A 14,897-nucleotide genomic window follows, 5' to 3' on the forward strand; every position below is an offset into this window, starting at 1 on the left:
TGTGTTGTGCATTTGCACTTTGAAATGATTATAATATATTTAGAATTACATGTTTTGAGATTTTTTAAAATTATTTTATGCATTATTAAAAACAGGGAAAGAAAACTTGAGGCAAGTTTAAGGAAAGCATTCATTTGTGCTTAAAATTTGTTATACCACAAGGGGGTGCTAATGCTTTTGATTTGCAATTTTGAAAATTTACATCTAGATGAAGTTAAGTTTTCAAAAAGAATGTGTTACATATAAGTAAACTCGACACAGGGCAAAATGGTGTTAAGTTATTAAAAATGGAAACCTGGGTTGTAAATTAAATTTGTTTTACAAGTTTATTTTATGTACAAAGAATAATTTAGACAACTTACTTCATATTTCTATTCTTTTTTGAACTTTATACAGTATATAAAGTTTAAAGAAAATGTTAGCATAAAAACAATGAAGAAAATATGCTGAAATATGAACAGTGGCTACTTCATGAGACTAAAATTACAGGAGACTCTCATTCTCTTCACATGTTTTTGTGTATTTTTCATTTCATCTTCTACCATGGTCATGGGAGATATATTTATAACTGGAAAAAAAAATTAAGAAGGAAGAAAGAAATGAAGGAAGTTATGGAGGAAGGAAGAAAAGATTAGCAGTCATTTGCCAAGATATTTTGGGGCTAATACTTAAATTGTGCTCGAAACTTACAAATGATTTAAACATATTTAGGACACAAGAAGCAAAGAATTTGAAGTCTTGTGAATAGGATTAAATAATATTACAACACTAAGATACCCCCTGAACTTTCTTGTCTTCATGTAGTACATACCGAGGCTACAGGAAAGCAACATGACTTGAATTTGATTTCCTGCTTACATCAGCACAACATTAGATAGTCTTTCAATAGAAATGTCTTACTGAGTGAGAATACACCTAAACTAGTACAAGTGTATTCCTCTAGCAGGATATACTGATTCTCTTTAAATCAGGAGAGTAACTTTGATGCCTTATTAAATCTAGAACAAATTTGGTGGCCATTGGAAGTAGGTTTCTTAAGAGTCTTCATTAATGCGATAATAAGTAATTTAGCCCCAAGGGAGAAAAAAAACTATAGCAAAATTTTTAGTGAAAGATATGCAGTTTCACTGTAGATAAAATATGTAAATATGTATCTATTCTCCATACTTATCTACAGTCTGAAGAAGTTAGTTATTAGCAAGTTTTATTTGGTTTGCCATCATTTTGTGACTAGTATATAAAATAAACTTGAAACATAAACTTGAATAAACTAATTTTTTGAATTTCATACAGTTGCATTGCTAATAAAATTTTGATCTATTGCTTTTCTACTTTTGGCTGAAGTCCTTGCTTAGAAGAAATGCCCTATTGTTTAAAAATTAAAAGCAAACAACCGATCACAATTCCTAAACATGCTACTTTTACTTTGTTATTTGGAGTATTTGCCAGTATCAGCCCTCAGTAAGTTAACATGTAAAGTAATTAAATCTGTTTCTTTGTTGAGGGGTAGAGGTTTTTAGATGTTCATAAAGCACAAGCTGACCTCCTTAAAGGAAGACAGCATAGGTCCTCCAAAATTGTGCAGAATATATATATGTGTGTGTGTGTGTGTGTGTGTGTGTATGTGTGTGTGTGTGTGTGTGTGTGTATATATATATATATATATATATATATATATATATATATATATATATATTAATGTCCAAATGAGAATTAAGGAATAACACCTATTTCGGTGGCTGGTGTTCTAGACTCTGCCCCTCTGAATTCTTGTCCCCTTAAAGTTCTGGGATTTTACATTTAATGATCATAACTGTGCAGACACTGTTCTTGCTGCTCTGAGGTGCAGAAAATTGTTTGCCTTGGTTCTTAACACTAAGTGAGAGAATTCCTAGATAATTTTTCTCAGATTTTATGTGAACACAAAATGGAAATACTTGATGAGAGCAGAATGTAAAAAATTTTCATTTTTCCAAAGCATCTCCATTCTTTAAAATGCAATTGGGAAGACTGAACCAGGTATACTTAGACCTGATTTAGTTTTTCTTATCATAATATAAAGACACATTAGTTCCAAAGGACCTCGTAGTTCTTCAGATTCATTCTTCTTGGCTTTGTCCCTTCTCAAATAATCCCATTCTCTCAGACAGATAAACTTTGATTACTTTCTTTTCCTTTATTGCCTTCAAGAACTAGTCTCAAGGTTTATCTTACCCCTTAAAGAAAAGTTGTAAAGTAAACTTCTGTTTGTTTGTTTGTTTGTTTTTAATTTCATGAAGCTCTCTCTACCTTGCTTTTCCGAGTGTGTTCTGTAGAGCAGCAGCGGCGGGAGCATCACCTGGAAGCTTGTTAGAAATGCACACCTGCATCCCATTACCATTTGTGGTCTGAAGGCTCTGCCTAGCTGAGTGCTTATTCTAAGGGCAACGATGACTGAATAAATGAATTTTAGATTAAGGATGGCAAATATAGGGCACATGTGCTACTACTTTCCTCTGTTCCAGCCAGTGGTAATAACAGTCATCACTAAACGAACATGTCAGTCTTTTCCCTTGATCCCAGACTTTGCCTGAGACAAATTCTCAAACCAGCACTCCAAGTAGCCCTTAACATAGATTCACATTAAGTCTATTCATTATAACTTATCTAAGCCCTCTGGACAAAGATTATCAACTTTGTTCACCGCTAGAGAAAACTAAGACAGAGAAATGATTGCATAATGGCTGTGTAAAAGAGTATTGCAATATAAATTCATAGGAAGTGCAGAAACTAGAACAAATATATAATGAATGAGTGATAAGAGTTGACAAGTATATAGGAAGTGAGAAAGGATTATTCATTCCCAGAACTGTAAAGAATATCTTGGACAAAGTCCCTATAGAGCAAGAACTAATTTTTTCTTAAACAGAGAAACAATGTCAGAGCATTAAAGGATATGAGAAATAACCCAAGATCTGCCTTTTAAATTTATAAAAAGAAAAAGGGGAAGGAAGAGAAAGAAGAAGAAAGGAAAGGAGGAAGGAAGGGGATCTAAAGTGCATATTTGACTTGTTAATAGTTACGTTCATTAATATTATATTACTATTACATTAATGTATAATCTCTAGAATTGGGATTTTTACTTCTTCAGTTAAAAAAAAGTAAAAAAGAAAAAGATCTAGGTGATTTTATAATAAATGCTATCAATACACTTGTGACAATATACTCTTGCCCCTGATCAGGTTAATTCAAATAAGTTGGTTCTGGCTTTAACATTTAGATTGCAAAGGAGAACAGAGGTCATGAAAATGTTAAGTGGTTAAAAACTTGAGTTACTAGCTTATGTCTACCAGCATAATCAGTACCTAATACTAATAAATCATAAGAAGATAGGCTTAATTACTTCTGAGAAAATGAGAAGTTAAAGGATTTATATCAAAGTAATTAATATACAATATAATGTTTTCCAGGGATTACTTTTAATGTGAGTAATGAAAAGATAACTGATATTTCTGATGATGGAGTTGCTTACTCCCTAGACTTTCACATTGGTGATAACAGGAATCAAATCTTTTTCTACTCTAAACTTTCCCAGTGTCTAGAACATGTTTAGAACCTAGTCAAGGTTCAGTGCAAAAAGCCATTTAGGTATTTCAAATGAAGAGTGATTTAATACAGGGATTAGGTACTAACAAAATTATTGACAGGATGAAGGAGCAAACATCAGGGTTTCAGGTTTTGAAACCTTTGCTTCTATTGCTGATCCAAAGTTTCTGGAGTGGTTGCTACTCAGAAAGCTTTAGGAAACTGCTGCCGAGTCAGACCTGTCCTGCAATGCCAAAGCTAGTAACTAGCTGAGGAGGCCAGCAGTGGAAGCCTACCATTGAAAAAAAAATTCACATTATTGAAGCATGTTTGTCTGGCATTACTACGGCCAGAGGGAAAATGTCCTCTATCACCCTCATATTCCAATTTCTTGCGAGTGCATCTCATGACAGAACCAAATTGCATCCAGAATCCTAGCTGCAAGAGAATCTCAGGGAAGTAATCCTCAGTTTTCCAACTCCTTTGGAACTCGGAAAAGCACATAAAAGGATAGGAAGGGTTGCTGAGCAGAAATAGACAGTGGGGGAAACATATGGAGAGAAGGATTAGTTAGCAGGAAGGAAAAGAGTACATATATTAGATGCCTACTATGTATGAGATGCTATAAAGGGCTTTACTTTTAAGGTACTTAATATTTCAAACAGTTTTTAAATTATTACCATAATATTTCAAACAACTTTTAAGTTATTGCTATTTATACTGAAGCTTCAAGAATTTAAGTAGCTTGTCCAAGTTCACATAACTAGTAAATAATACAGCATATGTTTAACATTTGAAATCATTTTTCTTTGAGTAAAAAAATCATTCCCTATTCATCATATGGTGCTAATGTCAATGAATTCTTCAGATAAATAATGACCCAGGTATATTTAAATTACTATGCATTTCCAAATCCCCACAGTGGTATTTTTCAATGTGTTAATCCAATTTCACTTTTTAAACTATTTATTTATTTTTGAGAGAGGTAGCAAGGGAGGGGTGGCGAGAGAGAGACTAGGAGAGAGAGAATTCCAAGCAGGCTCTGTGCTCTCATTGCAGAGCCCGACGTGGGGCTTGATCCCACAAACCATGAGATCATGACCTGAGCCAAGATCGAAAGTTGGTCTCTGGACACTTTACTGACTGAGCCTCCCAGATGCCCAAGCTTCATTTTCTTTTGGGTCAATAGGTCACATATATAAATGGTTCTCAACAAAAGTATAAATCTATACTCTTAGGCTGTCGATAGCTGAGAAGAATTTTATAATTTGTATCTGAAAATACTTAAAGAACCCAAGATTAAAAATGATGGCCTTTTTCACATTAGAACAAATTCAGAGTTTTTGTAAAACAAGGTCATTATCTCACTTCCATTCCAATTTGCATTCTGGAGAGGTTGAGATGAAATGGGCATCCTGGAAATGCTATACATTATTTAACCAATCCCGTGCTCATTATGAATGGCTTTTACTGATGGTTATGAATTCTAAAGCCTGTTACTTACAATTACGTAAAAAAAAAAAATTAAGTATAGGAATTTTCAAAAATTTATGGATATACCAATAGGAATATGCCATCTATGTGAATGTGATGTGTCATGTGAGGGTAACTATGGAAAAAATTCACATTGCTGAATCCTGTTTGTTGGGTATTACTGACATGAGATTAAAAATGGTGAGGAATTGCTCATGTGAGATATTGAAGACAACTTTTCTTTAGCTGTGGATTCATGGGCAGTCAATGCATTAATTCCTTTTCCATTTCAACAAATATTTATCATATGCCCGCTGCTTGTAATGCATTACATAGGTAAAATTACAAAATCTGCCCCTGATTCTTAAATGATACCTTCAGACAGATCAGATCTGCTCCATTTTGCCCCCAAAAGTCACTTGAGAGTGTTGCCAAAAGCCGTCTACCCTCGGAGAATTCTGTAGGAGAGAAAGAAGTCTGTGGAACATGATCAAAGAGTGAACGAAAACAAGGAGGGATGAGCAAAACAGAGTATTCATATGGCTGTCTGTTTTCCTCAGTTGGGGAGCTATTTTGTCCCACCAACTGAGATGTATATATCTTTCTGTGGAAATCCTACTTATATGCATATAAATATATATGTCTGTATCTTCAACGTCTAATCTCTTAGGCACCAAATGCAGGGAAAGAGCAAATGCAGCACAAAGAGAACAGCTGGGAATCATTAGTCATAAGCATAGCCAGGATCAAGGTAAAAACCCTGCAGGTGGAGTGTTCTCTCCGACAAAGTAGTCCAGAAATCTGGAAAGAGAAACATTGTTTAAAACATAGATCTTAAAATAAATCATGCCTGTAACTTCCTTTGGTCTTGGTTTTCTTTTCTTTTTTTTTTTTTAAACCTGGTTCTTATTGCTTAAAAATTGAATATTTGGCATGATAAAAATAATAACCATGAATTGGGTTGTGATGGGGCTTAAAGGATCCCATAAAGAACACAGAGTTAGATATAACCCTTTTTCCTCTGCCTCTGCAGTTTATTAACTGTCATACCAACATCACTTTTTGTTTTAACGTGGTCTTGTCCAAACAGAACTAGATGGAGAAGTAGAATTCCTACAATCTAATGCAGACCTGTCATTATGTAGGTTTGGGAAAGTTCCTTACTATCTCTAGACCTCAACTATTACGACTTGTGAACTAAGATCCTTTTTAATTAACTACATTAACTACAGTCCTGTCTGTGAGCTTGATGCTCACTGTTGGCTTGTAGGCAGAAAACTTAAAAGCCTGAGATGTGAATTTAGATTGCCCTTAGGATGCTTATAATTCTCCTTAGAGCAAAATGTGGAGAAAATAGTGTGGTGAGTACATCTGTAGAAGAGAGAGAGAAAGAAAACTATAATGTTTAATGTAGCTTCTTGGAAGTGATAGAACCATGATAAAAGCTTTGAAAGGTAGGGAGGAATTTTATGGGGATAATCTGTGAATTCAGTTTGGTCAAGAATGGGATGACATTTTTGGTATATGGTTAAACAAAAAAATTGGATTCTCATATTGGATAAAAAATGTATATTAGGCAAAATATTGAGGAGACAGGCAGTAGTTTGGATTTTGTTTTACCTTAAGTTACAAATACTACATTAGTTATCTATCACAGCCTAACAAATTATCCTAAAACCTAGTGGTTTAAAACAACAAACATTTATTATCTCACATCTTGATGGGTCAGGAACTTGGGATGAGATTAGCTGAGTGGTTTTGACTCAGGGTCTCTTAGGAGGTTATAGTCAGACTGACAGCCAGGTTTGACATGGGTGGGTGGTGATGTAGATTCACAACCCTCTCAGGAGCTTTCCTGGTATAATACGAATCTGAAGTTGGTCTCCTGTGCGAATGAGGGCAGGAAAAGGCTAAAAAACGAGGCCGGCAACTCCATAGTGATAGGTGACAATTTTAATAATAACAAAAAGAACTTAGATGCAAGACTTGCATTGGGCAGCAGCAAGACAAACAGATCCCTGCACCCGACCTCCAAATCTTAAAAGTTTATAAAGAGGCCTCAACAGGGCGCAGTCACATGTAGCGTGCAGGTGTTTTCAAGATCACATCACCATCTCAAGGCGATATCCTTGGAGCAGCCTCTGGGAGCAGGAAAGGCAAGTGAAACCCACATTTCAAGCAGGTGAGAAGCCTCTGAGGGCCTGGATCCAGCCCACTGTCAGTCGGTTGGTCAGGTCTTTTTTGGTCACATTCCCCAATGAGGGGTGCAGGGCTGGGGAATGCGCTTCCAAAGAGGCTCACTCACCTGACTGTTGGCAGGAGGCCTCAGTTCCTTGTCATATAAACTGCTCCATAAAGCTGCTGAAGTGTCCCCATGACATGGCTGCTAACTAGACTCAGAGTGAGCAATCCAGGAAGCAAGAGAAAGAAAGAGTGAGAGAGGCAGACAGACAGACAGAAGCATGAGCCACATGTCTTTTATAAGCTAGCCTCAGAAGTAACGCACCATCACTCCTGGCATATCCTTTATGTCACCTAGTTCCATCCGGACACGATGTGGGGAAGAACAGAGTGTGAATACCAGGGGACAGGATCAACAGGGAACAGCTTGGAGGCTGGCTACCACAAATACTAAAAATACAATACTAAGAACTGAAAATGGACGAGAGTTTGCTTCTAAGTATACATATTAAAAGAAGAGGAAGGATATTACAGAGCTAGATATTTAATATGTCTCTTTGTGTGCATTTTACTATTGAGAAGAATGCAAAATATTACCAAATCAAGCTAATCTATAGTTAAAGAAGGAATCTTAAATGAAATATCACTGAAATGGGCTACATTTTCAGACGTACCCTATAGCTGACCAGTTTAGGTATAGATCTAAAAATTAAGTGCTTTAAATGCTGAGAGCTATAAAATACTTCTGAAATACTACAGAAATCTTTCTAAACTGAGAAGACTTAAAGTTTCTTTCCACTATATGACATTAACATTTGTTTATGGAATCTAGGTTGTTATAGCACATCTATTCTCCTAAAAATCTTGTATCTTTTTATTTACAAAAGTTTTTTTTTAAGTTTATTTATTTATTTTGAGAGAGAGAGCAGCATGAATGGGGAGGGGCAGAGAGAATTCCAAGCAGGCTTCATGATGTCAGTGCATGGAGCCCAAAGAGGGGCTCAAATGCATGAACTGTGTTCATGACCTGGGCCGAAATCAAGAGTCAGACACTTAACCGACTGAGCCACCCAGGCACCCCTATTGCCATAAGTTGTAATGATGACTTACAGGCTTAAATACAATGTTGTTTAAGTTTCCATATGAACAACAAATACAAAATGCCCCTATTCACCTTGAAGTCAGCGGACCCCCATGATTTTGCATAGCTGACTTGATATTCCCAGGAATAATTTCTTTCTGTATAAGTAATCCTGTATTACTTACTTCCTTGTCTTTAACTTAAGAGTTAGAGAATAGAGGGGTGCTTGGGAGGCTCAGTCAATTGAGCGACCAACTGTTGGTTTCAGCTCAGGTCGTGATCCCAGGGTTGTGGGATTGAGCCCCACATTTGGCTTTGTGCTAAGTGTGGAGCCTACTTAAGATTTTCTCTCTCCCTCTGCTCCTCTCCTCTGCTTGAGCTCAATCAGTCTCTCTCTCTCAAAAAAAAAGTATATAAATAATTAGACTAAGGTTGTATTATTGCATTAATTTCAACATTCATTATATATTTTGAAATGCATACTCTGTTCTAGGCACAGTGCAAGGCATTGGATGTGTAACTGTGGCCCCTGCCCTGAAGGACCATTAAATTCTAGTAGGACAGTGGCCTCCAGCTGTTTTTAATTGTGTCTCTCTCTACATAAGAGGGGGGGAAAGACATCAATGCATGTATATGTAATTATTTTCAAATTATCTACATGTTCTCTATCATTAGTAATATTTCAATGAAAAATATATACTTATGTAAAAAATTTATACTTTTTATCAGATGTGACTAGATGATTTTTTTTTTACTTCTGACTGACACAGATATTATATTATATGAAGAAGGGCCAGAATGCCATTTTCTTGTTATTTCCTTACTTTTCACTATTAGTGTTATCTTTAATCTGTAGCTTGTATTCAGAAACCTTTTAAGTTATATATCTCTTTTGTCAGGGCTCCTTCGTTAAAACTGGATAATAAAATCTATTAATCTACTTAATCAGTCCAGATACACTGTAAACCTTTTAACTCACTGAGAGTGCATGAAGAAAGACAAAATGTTGACTGCTCTGGTCAGGAGAATCCTACTGACCCTCAGGACACCTCACGTTCTTTCTCTGAAGTGTGATCATAAGACAGAGACAAAGGACACTAGCATTAATTTGTAAATAAAATAAAGATTAATGTCTTATATTTCTGAAAAAACAAAACAATATAGCATGTTTAATATTTTCTTCTATATTTAACCAAAGGGCACTAGCATTAATTTGTAAATAAAATAAAGATTAATGTCTTATATTTCTGAAAAAACAAAACAATATAGCATGTTTAATATTTTCTTCTGTATTTAACCTATTACATGGCTAAAGAGTTTCTGAAAACTGATTTTATTTTGTAGAATGAGTAAAGAAATATGGGCCAAGGACTAAATCTGACTCTTTGCCTGTTTTTGTAAATAAAGTTTTATTGTAATTCAGCCATAGACATTTGTTTACACTTTTTCTATGGCTACTTTCATACTACAATGGCAGAGCTTACACAGTTGTAAAAGAGACTCTACAGCCTGCAAAGCTGAAAATATTTGCTATACAGCTCTTTACAAAAAAAGTTTACCAGCCCCTGTTCTGAGTACTTTGAGTGTGCAGAGTAAAGGAGTGTCAGGTAAATTTGAAGACAGAGGAGTCTAGTGATTAAAGACACAGACTTTGGTTTAAATCAGCTCTGCCCTCTCTGGTCTTATGACCTTGGACCAATTGCTTAATTTCTTGGAATCACAGTTCTATAACCTGTCATAGGATTTTTTTTTTTTTGAGGATGAAATGTTAAGTGTGCAAAGTGCCTAATACAATCCAGTATGTAGGTTTTGAATGATGGTAAAACTTTAGGACACATTATTAAACAGATGACTTATAAGTCATAGAAATAAATGAAATGAGAAATGCAATGCAAATACCTTTGAGTATAAGCATTTAACTGGTGTCTTCATTATGTTATGTTATTATTTTATAGAATCTGTTGGTTAATTGATTTTAATCAAGACCTCAAGTGGAATTCTGAGGGATTGCTTCTAGGGTTTTTTGACATTTTGCAAAACTTAGAATGGTGACAGATGACATACTTATCATATTTAAGTGACCCAAAGATAGGAAAGACAGATAAGCATTGTGTAAAAAAATATGGATTCAGAAGGACCTATAATAAAACTAAGAAATTGCTGTTTTTAAAAGGAGAGAGAGAGGAGTGTGAGAAAGATTATGAGGGAGAGAGAGAAGATGCAATCTCAGGCTCTATTGAAAGCATACAATATACAAATCAAAAGATGCAAATTAGACCAGTCATATTTAAGTAAGTCTTTGTGTTCTGTTTTAGATGCCATATTTTATTTATTTATTTATAATATTTTTTCTTTTCCTGTTTGTAAGTAGGCTCCACACCCAGTGTGGGGCTTGAACTCACAACTCTAAGATCAAGAGTAGCATGCTCTACCGACTGAGCCAGCCAGACACCCCTAGATGCCATATTTTAAAAGGAACATTGATCCCCAATAGGAAAATTTAAATTATATTTACACGGATTATTAAATTATATTTACACAGATTATCTCTACCCCCTATAGGTTAAGAATTGTGATAGAGGCTTTACATATGTTGACTGCCCTTCCCCATTAAAAAACTGTGTTTTAGATAGAAATCTAGCCAGCTTCTAGCTTTGAACCTGTGTGAGTGTGTGTGTGTTGTGTGTGTGTGTGTGTGTGTGTGTGTGTGTGTATGAGATAGTCATTATTATTTTTTTACATAAAAAGACACTGAATTTCATGTGGGTTGATAATAATAAAAACCATGATACAATATTGCAGTAAAAATCAGTATAGAAAGCATGCAGTATAATTGTGATATACAAAAAAATCTAATGCAAAATAAAAACAATGAAGGAGGATGTGCTAAAATATTAACAATTTTCCCCAAATTTTCTAATATTTATTTAATCACTACATATTTATTGAGCTTCCACTAGTTACTGTTTAAGGTTAAGAGATATAGTGGTAGACAAGTATTCTACAAATGTTGTGGAAAGTTGCCCTAGGAATTTACTGGAAAATAAGAGCAAGACATTGAAAGGTCTAGAAACACAGTTGAATGGGGAAAAAAATGACTTGTAGATGTTAGTCAATGCAACAGAGGTTTATGGGTGGTCATAAGTGAGTCTTCATGAATTTGAAGGACTGTCATGTGGAAAAATGGACAATATCATTTTACATGGCCCTCAAGGATAGAATTAGGACTAATGACAGAAAGTTGCTCATGACTGATTTCAGGTCGGCACTAAGAAGAACTAAGAGGGCTCTCTAACACAATAGGCCAGACGTCAGCGACTTTTTTGTGTAAAGGACCAAATAATAAATAGTTTAGACTTTGCAGGCCATTCGATCTCTCACAAACTCTTTAAACATGCTGTTGTAGTGTAGAGCAGCCATAGACAATATGTAAATAAATGCCTATGGTTGTGTTCCAATAGTACTTTATTTGCAATCTAGGCAACAGGTTAAACTTGGCCTATAGGCCAGTTTGCCAAGCCTAGCACTAAGCTGATTTATAAGACTGTGTGCTGTAAACACAAGCAAGTAGCCTATCTTTCAATCACATTGAACACAGATTTTTGAGGATGAATTAGAGAACATGACTAAGTTTTCTTCAAAATTGAGGATAGTAGCAACAGTACCCACTCTGTTCCATGTCGATCTATAAATGCACTCCTCTCTTTCGTATTTCATTATATGTTACCTCTTTCCTATTTGACAGAAATATCTATTTGTATGAGGGAGGTTAAGATTGATAGAGTGGGAATACAGTAAAAAGAAGGAAAGGAAGGGAGGTAGGAAGAAAATGAAAGGAAGGGTGGAGGAGGGAGGGAGAAAAGAAGGAAGGAAAAAGGAAAGAAAGGGAAGGGAGGAAGGAGAGAAGAAAAAGGAGACAAGGAAAGAAGGGAAGTGAAAGGAAGGGAAGGAAAGGGAGGAAGAAAGAAAGGTAGAAGGGAGGGAAGAAGCAAAATCCTTTAAAATACAGAGCATGACTTTAATTTCTCAGCAACAATTTTATTAAAAAAGAACACTTTCTTATTCCCTTTCATTTAAATTAACCTAAAGAGTGTGGGGCTCAAACCCACAACCCTGAGATCAAGAGCTGCTTTCTCTTCCGACTGACCAGTGAGGCACCCCCTAACAATTTTATTTTTAAAAATATTTTCACTGATGGAATGCCTGGGTGGCTCAGCCAGTTAAGCATCCGACCTTGGCTCAGGTCATGATCTCGGGGTTCCCAAGTTTGAGTCCCGCATGGGGCTCTGTGCTGACAGCTCAGAGACTGGAGCCTGCTTCAGATTCTGTGTCTTCCTTTCTCTACCCCTCCCCCCCCCCTCTCTCTTTCTCAAAAATGAATAAAGGTTAAAAAATTTTTTAAAAAGTAAAGTAAAAATGTTTTCACTGATGGTATATATTTGCTAATAAAAACTCTGATCTCTCTACATTTTCCTGTTTATATTTTTTATTTTATCCATTTGAAACTTTTCTCTCATTTTTTCTTCTTTCATCTTGTCAAGATTTATCTGTCTTATTAGTTTTTTCAAAGAAGTATCTTTTGATTTTATTAATCATCTCTTTTTGTTGTCTGTTTTCTGTTTTGCTGATTTCTGACCTAACCTTTATCATTTCCAGTATCCTCAGATTTATTATCTTAATAATAAACAAGTTTTTTCTCGTTTTCTAGTAAATGTGTTCAGTTCTGAAATTCCTTAAATTAATTGAATTAATTGTGTCACGCAAATTTTGACATATAATGCCTTTATTTTTATTTACTTAAAAAAATTTTTTTAAGTTTATTTGTTTATTCTGAGAGAGACAGAGGGTGTACGCAGGAAAGGGGCAGAGAACAAGAAAGAGAGAGAATTCCAAGCAGGCTCCACACTGTCAGCACAGAGCCCAATGTGGGGCTCGAACTCACAAACTGCGAGTTCACGACCTGAGCCAAAACCAAGAGTCAGGCACTTAATCGACTGAGCCATCCAGGTGTCCCTTGATTACTTTTAACTACAAGTTAAATTTCCCAAAATGTTCTTTTTAAGCTGCCCGTGTACCTTCCTGGTAATTACTCTTTGATTAGGGAATATTTTTACTTATCTTGTTTTCAATTTTCTGTTTATTTTTTTCTTCTTTCATAACTTCAGTAGGATCAATTTTACTCTTACTTGTTTAAAATTTATGCATTCTACTTTTACCCTCTGGCATTTTCCTGAATTTGTTAAGAATAATGCATATTTTTATCTTTCCCCAATGATTTTTGAGCTAACACAGTTATGTTTGCTTACTTTCAGTTCCCTTTGAGCTCCCGGCTCTCCTCATTGGCTGGTTTTGTCTACAGTTCTTTTTAATTCTTGATTTTTACAGTTGTACTTTCTGTTTGTTCATTTACAAGAACAAACTCTTCTAAGTGATTAACTTATACTCACATCCCAAACACTTTTAGCATCCTCTTTGATCCATGTCTCACTTTATAGGGTATTTTCTATAACAGTTCTTTCAAAGAAGATCTCTGGTTGATAAATTGTGAGGACTTGTATATCTGAAAATATTATTTAAAATTTTTTTCTGCTCTTACATTAAATTAGTGATGGATATAAAATTTTAGTTTGAATGTTTTCTTCAAAAATATGGGACTATTGTTGCTGTTGAGAAGTGTGGGCTACTTTAATTATTTCTTGCAGATAATCCATTTTTGTCTGTCAAAGCTTTTAGAGTTTTCTTTCTCCTTGGGGTTTTTACATTTCTCTGTAATGTTTCTATGTGTGGGGGGATTTCTTTCCCTTTACCTATTTCTTTTTAGATACTCCCTTATAATTCATTTGATTCTGAGGATTTGCATGTTCAAAGAAAATTTCAGGCAATATTTCTTCAAATATTGGCTCCTTTCTATATTGTTTTCTCTTCAAGTGAGAATTCCATTTTATATAAATTGATGCTTTTGTTTATATTCTCCATGTCTCTTAATTTTTCCTTATTCTTTCCATTTCTTTATCCTTTCCTGAAACATTTTGGCAAGGATCCTAAAAATTATTTCCAGAACACTGATTATCAGTTGTTTATTCCAAATTCTGTGTGCTTTGTTTTTATATCCAATATCTTCAAATGGTTTTCTTTTTTCTTATAACTATTTGTTTTTTCTACGTGTTTTCAAGATCTCCCTTTATTTCTCTGTGGCCCTCCTTTATGCTCTTTATGAATATTGTTCTTTTTTGATCTTTTAATTCCACTTACTTTGGTATAGATTACCTAGTTTGTGTCTTTCCCTCTATTGCACTTATGCCCCTTGGATGCCATAAGAGCAATTTCTCTGAGTATATATTCCCTTTGACTAACTTGACTGAGACCTAAGACAAAATGGCAAAAGCCCAGTCCCCATGTCCAAGTAAGTTTTAGGTTGTTGAGGATAGAGGTAGGATAAAGAACCTTGGTATTATAATATGAGCTCAACTACCACCTTGATTAGATAATCCTATTCCTTGGATGCTTCATTTTCTAAAGCCTCTTTCATCTAACCTTTAAATATGATGGCCTTGCTCTGAACGCATTTACTTTTACTCATTCGTATATGTGTTGTTAA

This window comes from Lynx rufus, unplaced genomic scaffold, assembly GCF_022079265.1.
Source record: "Lynx rufus isolate CCGP_SWC_20201006 ecotype Redwood Valley unplaced genomic scaffold, mLynRuf1.p SCAF_12, whole genome shotgun sequence".
Classification (NCBI taxonomy): Eukaryota; Metazoa; Chordata; class Mammalia; order Carnivora; family Felidae; genus Lynx; species Lynx rufus.